This window comes from Myotis brandtii, unplaced genomic scaffold (assembly GCF_000412655.1).
Source record: "Myotis brandtii unplaced genomic scaffold, ASM41265v1 scaffold144, whole genome shotgun sequence".
NCBI lineage: Eukaryota > Metazoa > Chordata > Mammalia > Chiroptera > Vespertilionidae > Myotis > Myotis brandtii.
In genome coordinates this window covers 405,110-412,569 of record NW_005355159.1, presented here as the reverse complement: position 1 = coordinate 412,569, position 7,460 = coordinate 405,110, and the positions used below count along the sequence as shown (strand labels likewise).

At 45.4% G+C, this 7,460-nt stretch overlaps 1 protein-coding gene across 1 annotated transcript in view; it reads left to right on the top strand.

The window, feature by feature from the left end:
• The first annotated feature begins 6,303 nt into the window (after nucleotides 1-6,303).
• LOC102261545 (small ubiquitin-related modifier 2) overlaps nucleotides 6,304-7,460 on the top strand; it is a 3,009-nt gene continuing 1,852 nt past the window's right edge. The window contains exon 1 of the mRNA XM_014535517.1: nucleotides 6,304-6,317. The gene's annotated coding sequence lies outside the window, so the exon portion shown is untranslated. The remainder of the gene's footprint in view (nucleotides 6,318-7,460) is intronic.

The following is a 7,460-nucleotide window of genomic DNA, read 5'->3' as shown; positions in this document are numbered from 1 at the left end:
AAGATGTCCATCACAGCACTGGAAATTAGAAACATTTTGGAGATATAAATGGCATTATTCAGTATACAATTTGTTTGACTTAGATGCAGATGGAAGTCTATAATTACATTTTTAAAAAAAAGGCCTGCCTGGCTGGTATTGCTCAGTGGTTGAGCATCGACCTATGAACCAGGAAGTCACTGTTGGATTCCCAGTCAGGGCACATGCCCAGGTTTCGGGCTCAATCCCCAATAGGGGGCATTTCTCTCTCCCTTCCTCTCTCTGAAATAAGTAAAACTATATTTAAAAAGAAAGAAAAGAAAAAGAGGCCTGGAAGAACACCTTATGCTGATAACAGTTACCCTGAGAAGGGACTGGGCTTGGAGTGGTTGAGAGGGGAAGTAACATAACACTTTATTACTTCTTTTTTTAGCAAGAGGAGCGTGTTTGTGTATTGCCTGTTTAACTTAAATTAATAAAAGAAAATTTGAGGACACAGAGCTACTTGAAGAAGAACCAAATTCATCCAGAGGGAAGAGGGATTTGGGCAAGACTGAGAGAAAATGCAGAATAGTCTGGATCTGGGGAAAGAGGTTTGGAGGTGAAGGAAGAGCCGTGGGTCTACAGGGAGAAAGATGGGCAAAGGGAATACTCAGGCCTCTTTGGTGAATGGTCTCTAATGTAATCCTTTCTCCTTCCAGGACGGTCAGCAAAGACCTAAACAGCTTTTCAGTTTGACTTTGGATGTTGCATTTTCTTTCAAAGGTAAAACTAAGGTCGATCACAAGGCAGACTGGTTTTCTTTGGGTTACAACTCCTTTTGGCAAATATTTATGGAGAACCTTCTATAGTGGGCACCGGACTGGCCCTGAACGTACAGGGGCAGTAAGAGCTCCACAGCAACCTCCAGATTGAGACAAACCATGCAACAAGGCAGCAACGAAGGGTTATGGGAGCAGAGAGGGGGAACTAAAGGGCATTGATTCTGCCTGAGAGTCACACAGTCATGGAGGCAGAGGTGGTATTGCCCGGACACAAACAGTGAGAAGAAACCGAAAGTGTATCTCGGGCTGTGTTGGATGGATTTCCTTCCAGGTTCTATGCTGCAACCTGTGAAGTTGGAAGAGCCCCAGAGACCCTGCTCCCCCAGGGGCTCATGCTAATGGCACCCCCATGCAGAACCATTCACATTCCTTCCCTCCGCACTGAGAGCCTCCAGGGGGCCAGAGAACAAGCATTGGCTTTTGACCTGAAAATCCTGGGTCCCTCATCAAAAACAGCTGGCTTCCAGATGCCCTAAAATGTAAACTGTTGCCCTGGTCAGCGTTGCTCAGTAGTTAGAGCATAGGCCTATGCACCTGGAAGGTCACAGGTTCGATTCCCGATCGAGGGCAGGTATCTGGGTTGCAGGTTCAATCCCCAGCCCCAGTCAGGGTACAGCCCCGGTCAGGGTCCATGCAGGAGCCAACCAATAGATGTGTCTCTCACACATCACTGTTTCTTTCTCTCTCCCCTCCCCGCACCACTTTCACCCCTCTCTTCCATTCTCTCTAAAAATCAATAGAAAAAATATCCTCGGGTGAGATTAACAACAAACACAAATGTAAACTGTTTATAATAAAAATATTATCTGCTCTCTGGTCAGGAAGAAACATGAGACAAATCCACACTGCAGGTCACTCTGCAGGACAACTGGCCTTGTCCGTTTAGAAATGTCAATGGCAGGAAAAACAGGGACGGCCGGAGCTATTCAGGAACAGGGGGGAGTAAAGAGCCATGACAACTGAGAGAGCGGGTGAGTCGTGGTTGGGTCCTGGGCTGGGAAAACAAAGCCGAGGAGAACGTTGTTGGGATGGTTGGGGACATTGGATTATGGACTATATACTGATAATAGTTTTGAATCTTTTATTTTTTTCTTTTGATGATGGAAATAAAAAACCTTTACGATGTTGTCTCCCTGGGGTGAGAGGAGGCCGGGAAGAGGATCTATTGTGTAACAGGAGAACAGAAGCTTAGGTTCCAGTCCTGGCTCCCCGCCTCCGACCTGGGGTAACTGGAACCATTCTGTGACCGCTCAGAGCCTGCCTCGTCATCCGGGAAAGTGGGATGACAATAGGTGGCCCTCGCGTGCTGTGGGGGGCTGGCTGAGCACCCACAGGAGAAGCTGTGGCCAGTGGGATAGCTCACTTCAGCCAGCAAGGAAGGCTTAACAAAAGGCTGGCAGTCCCTCTGGGGGCCTGTACCCCAGGGGGGAAGCAGACCTGGGGGTCATCGCATTCCTTTCTTCCCTCAACACCCCCCGCCCCCCTTCCATTTCCCAGCCAGCCCCATAGTAGGTGCTCCCAGCAAGGTTTCTCAGCGGCAGGGTGCAGCCTGGAAGCCTGGCTTAGATCCCCTTTGTTGCTTTCCAGCAAATTAAAATTTATCTCTCAGGGAGGAAATGAGGGGTCGGGTGTTTTTTGGTGTTTTTTTTTGCTTCTTCTTCTTAATGGGCCCTGATGAAGGAAATGAATTCCGGGAAGGGATCAGAAATACGATCTACTGCTAGTCTGTTCGGGAAGGTCTGGGGGCTCCCTGTGCCCTCAGAGGGGGCAGCTGGGCACAGTGTGTTTTATTATATAATTAACCTTGACCCTTCTGGGTTCAAAGAGAGAGGTAGTTGGAAATAAATCAATAGTCTGGTCTGGTCACTTCAAAGGCTTCAGAACCCGCTGGAAAATTCCATGTTGGTTCAGTGTGTAAATTGGAATAGGGTGTTCAATTCTTTTTGAAAGGTGGGTAGGGGGGTGAGTCTCAAATTGAAATTAATTGTGTATCCGTTTCCTGTAATCAAGCAATCAGAAGTCTTTATTGTGTATCTTGTGGGGTTGGGGGGATGGGAAGGCCCAGGAGAAAACAAGGGGTGACCTCTCGGTGGCCACTGGGCCGGGCACTAGGACAATAGGCATCTCTCCAAGCCTAGCAGGCACCTCCCCTCCCCGGCAGTGTCCAGCCCTTTGTTCGAACACGTCTGGAATTCTTGGAATCATCAAACTATCACCATCATGACACAGCACTTACTGAGTCCTTCCTATGGAGCAGGTACCAAGGGTTTTCCAGTCATTTTCTCATTTGAGCCTCACAACAACAACCCAATTAGATAAGTACTATCATTATCTCTATTACAGATGAGGAAACTGGGCTTCAGAGAGACTACAGAGCAAGTCCAGAGCCACTGTGAGGTTTTCAAAGCCGCGTTCAATGCAAAGCCGCTGGTCAAGGAATGAGAATAAGACCCCTGAAGACTTGCAAATTACCCATCTCCAGTCTCCATGTTCTTCTCCCCGAAGTTGTTAGAAGAGCAACGGAGTGGGGGATGGTTTCTCTTAAAGTCTCTCTTGCCATCATCTCTAATTCACTTTCATCTCTCCTTTCTCTTCATCTTTCTTACTTGCGCCTCCTCCCCTCCCTCTTTGCTTTCCTTTTTTCTTGCTTTCTTTCCACAAGCATTTTTTTGTGTCGAGTGACAGCATTGGTGGGTCATAAAGAGATAAGACACCATGCCTGTCCTTAGGAAACGCACAGCCGAAGTTCTCAGAGCAGGGACGACGGACATACATCTTGTGCGTATTATGCTGCAGGAGGAGATGAGGGTTAGGCCAGGTGTAGAGGAGAGGTGGTTCTAGCTGGAGAGGACCAGGAAGGACTGGGAAGAGGTGATGTGTGGAAGGATCCGGAAAGCAGGGATGGTGGAGCGGTATCATTCTAGGCTGAAGGAACATCTTGCAGAAAGGCCTGGAGGCAACACTATGCATAGCTTGTTCCAGAGAAGCCACGATGAGTCAATGAGAGGAGCCAAAAATTAGGCTTTGTTAATAATAATAATAATAATAATAATAATAGCAAGCATGGTCCCGAGTTCTTTCTTCCCCCACTGATTACTGTGATTTATTTAGTGAAATTCTAGAAGATAAAAATTTAGTTCAAATTAAGTCATTATGACTATCTTTTTCCCCCAGTTTTTTTTATTTCAAGAAAAACGATTTTAAATATAATAATGTTACATACAATAAACATTAATATCTCAACAAAAACGATCTTAAATATAATAATGTTACATACAATAAACATTAATATCTCAACAAAAACGATCTTAAATATAATAATATTACATGCAATAAACACCAATTATTCAAGAAAAATGCTCTAAAAAAAGAAAAATGATCTTACATATAATAATATTACAGGCAATAAACATTAATAGTTCAAGAATAAAAGGATTTTAAGTATAATAATATTACCAAAACTGTACTAACATAGTATGATATCACAAAAGTTGTAGGAAATATTAAAAATCTGCAAATAACAGGATTACTTCTATTATATTCTAGAATATCTTTTCCTTCTGGCTCTTTTTTATTCATCAGTTTATGTTGTTCCTAGAGGCCTGGTGCACGAATTTGTGCATGGGTGGGGCCCATCCGGCCAGACCCCATGGGGGCCGATCGGGGGTGGGGCCGGCCATGGGGTCTAACGTTGGAAGCTATAGCTTTCCTCCAGCTGGATCTAATTATACTTTAATGATGGCCAAAAGAAAACCCACAACAGAACTGTTCTGCATTTCATGTGCCATGAGATGAAGTTGTTTAGGTGTTGTTTGCAAACGTATATCAAGATGGTTGATGGCCCTTTAATGATTTTTGCGTTCTTTCCGGGGCTCTGCCCTCAGTTTCTCAATATGATCTTCATGTCTGTTTATTTAAAAGTTTTTCTGTTGTTGAATGTTCCTACCCTTTGATGTTGCTCCTGGCAGCTTGCAGGTCCTCTTTGCTGCCCCATTTAAAGAGAGATTGAAAGCTCACCTAATCTGCAAGGCACCACAATTTCACAAAATACTCACCCAGCCTCTCTACATTCCTCAGCAAAGGGCCACCATCCCCTTAATGCTTAGGTTGCCTTTTTGGCTAACTTGGAAGGTCTCCTGGGCTGTGGGCCGTGGAGGGAGAATTCCACACCTTGGCTGCAGTATCAGCAGAGCCCTCTGGAGACTCTGGTTGGGGTCAGAAGGGACTGGTAATTATTTTCTTGTGCTTGCACTAAACGTACATGCACCAGGGAGTGTGGCAATGATTTAGGGGTGTTGGGGGCCGATCAGGGGCTGGGCTGGCCGGGAGGGAGCGCCGATCACCGCCCGCATCAGGCTGGTTGGCTGCCGCAGTGCACGTCACAGCCACCAGTCGTTCTGGTCATTCTGGTTGTTCTGCCATAACGGTTGCTGGGCTTTTATATATATAGATTATATTCCACAAAAGAGTGAGATCATATGATATTTACCTTTCTCTGACTGGCTTATTTCGATTAGAATGATGCTTTTAAAGTCTAATTTGTCGGATACGAGTATTTCTACTCCAGCTTTTTTTTTTCTTTTCCATTTGCATGGAAAATTTTTTTCCATACCTTCACTTTCATCCTGTGTGTGTCTTTTGCTTTGAGATGAGTCTCTTGTAAACAGCATATAGTTGGGTCATGTTTTTGTATCCATTCAGCTACCCTACACCTTTTGATTGGAGCATTTAATCCATTTACATTTAGGGTTATTATTGAGAAGGACTTATTTATAGCCATTTAAATTCTGTATGGCTAGGTTTCTCTCTCTGCTTCTTCTCAGCAATCCCTTACAACAATCCCTTTAGCATTTCTTGTAATGCTGGCTTGGTGGTGATAAACTCCTTTAGCCTTCTTTTGTCTGGGAATCGCTTTATTTGACCATCTATTTTGAATACTGTAGTAGGATTCCAACTTGAATTGCTTCCCAGGCAATTGTCCTCAGGTGTGGCGAGAGTTTTATCAACAGGGTGGGGCAGTTGCTTCTGCTTGGAGCAGTGGTTCTCAACCTTGGCTGCACATTAGAATCACCTGGGAATCTTTTTAAAATCCTGATTTCTGGGCCTCATCCTCTGGAAATTCTGTTTCTTTGTTACTAATGTTGTGGCCCCACCCCATAACAAAGAAACAGAATTTCCGGAGGACGAGGCCCAGAAATCAGGATTTTAAAAAGATTCCCAGGTGATTCTAATGTGCAGCCAAGGTTGAGAACCACTGGCCTGGAGGCTAATTGTTACTTTTAATCTCTTAAGTGGCTTCAGGGCAAGGCGTTTTCCAATAGTGTGTGTTGACTGTCTTCCCCCCAAGCAAGGTAGATGTCTATGTGGGAAAGATGTCCTCCGCTGTGTGAGGGAATGACTCCGCCCAGGAAACTTGGGGTGTCTGCCTTCTGAGCTCTATTCCCCGAGTCCCCAGTCCTGGGTTCTGCTCTCACCACTCCAGTCTGCTTCACCCTCCCTCTGCCAGAGCAAAAGGTGAGTGACTCCATGAGGCTAATTGTTACTTTTAATCTCTTAAGTGGCTTCAGGGCAAGGCGTTTTCCAATAGTGTGTGTTGACTGTCTTCCCCCCAAGCAAGGTAGATGTCTATGTGGGAAAGATGTTCTCCGCTGTGTGAGGGAATGACTCCGCCCAGGAAACTTGGGGTGTCTGCCTTCTGAGCTCTATTGCCCGAGTCCCCAGTCCTGGGTTCTGCTCTCACCACTCCAGTCTGCTTCACCCTCCCTCTGCCAGAGCAAAAGGTGAGTGACTCCATGGGGAATTTTTGTGCATTGGCCCTTTAAGAGGGTGCCCAAACTTTCAGCTGCCACTGCCTGCAGATAGCACCCCACTGCTTTTCACAGCCAGATGTTATGTGGGTACCCTCCTCAGTTGGTGCTCTCCGCTGAGGAGCCCAGCTTCGGGATTAGATCCCAGAGTTCTCAATGGCTCCCTCCCCACAGCTGAGATATCTCTCTGGGACTTCAGTTGCCATCTGTAGGTGCCAGGCCAGCCCTTTGGCGCCTCCGCCCCCCCTACCAGTCTCTACGCCGTCTCCACCTTTAGTCCTTGGGTATCAGGATTCTCTCCTGTGAGTTTTCCATTGATTATTCAGGAAGACTTTCTGTATTTCACCATTATTACTATCTTTTTAGACTAAGAATTGTTATCTAGTCCAAGAAATCTTTCTTGTGGAATTACATTAAACTAAAAATTCTATAAGAAATAAACCAGAAGGAACTCTTACCATTTGCAACGGCATGGATGGAGCTGGAGAGCATTATGCTAAGTGAAATAAGCCAGTCAATGAAGGAAAAATACCACATGATCTCACTCATTCATGGATAATAGAGACCATTATAAACTTTTGAACAATAATAGATACAGAGGCAGAGCTGCCTCAAACAGATTGTCAAACTGCAGCGGGAAGGCCGGGGAGGGTTGGGGGGCAGGAGGGAAGGGGGTAAGAGATCAACCGAAGGACTTGTATGCATGCATATAAGCATAACCAATGGACATAAGACACTGGGGGGTAGGGGAGGCCAGGGGATTGTCAAGGGCGGGGAAAAAAAAAAGGAGACATATGTAATACTCTTTGTAATACTTTAAGCAATAAAAAAATTAAAAAAGAAAAAAAAA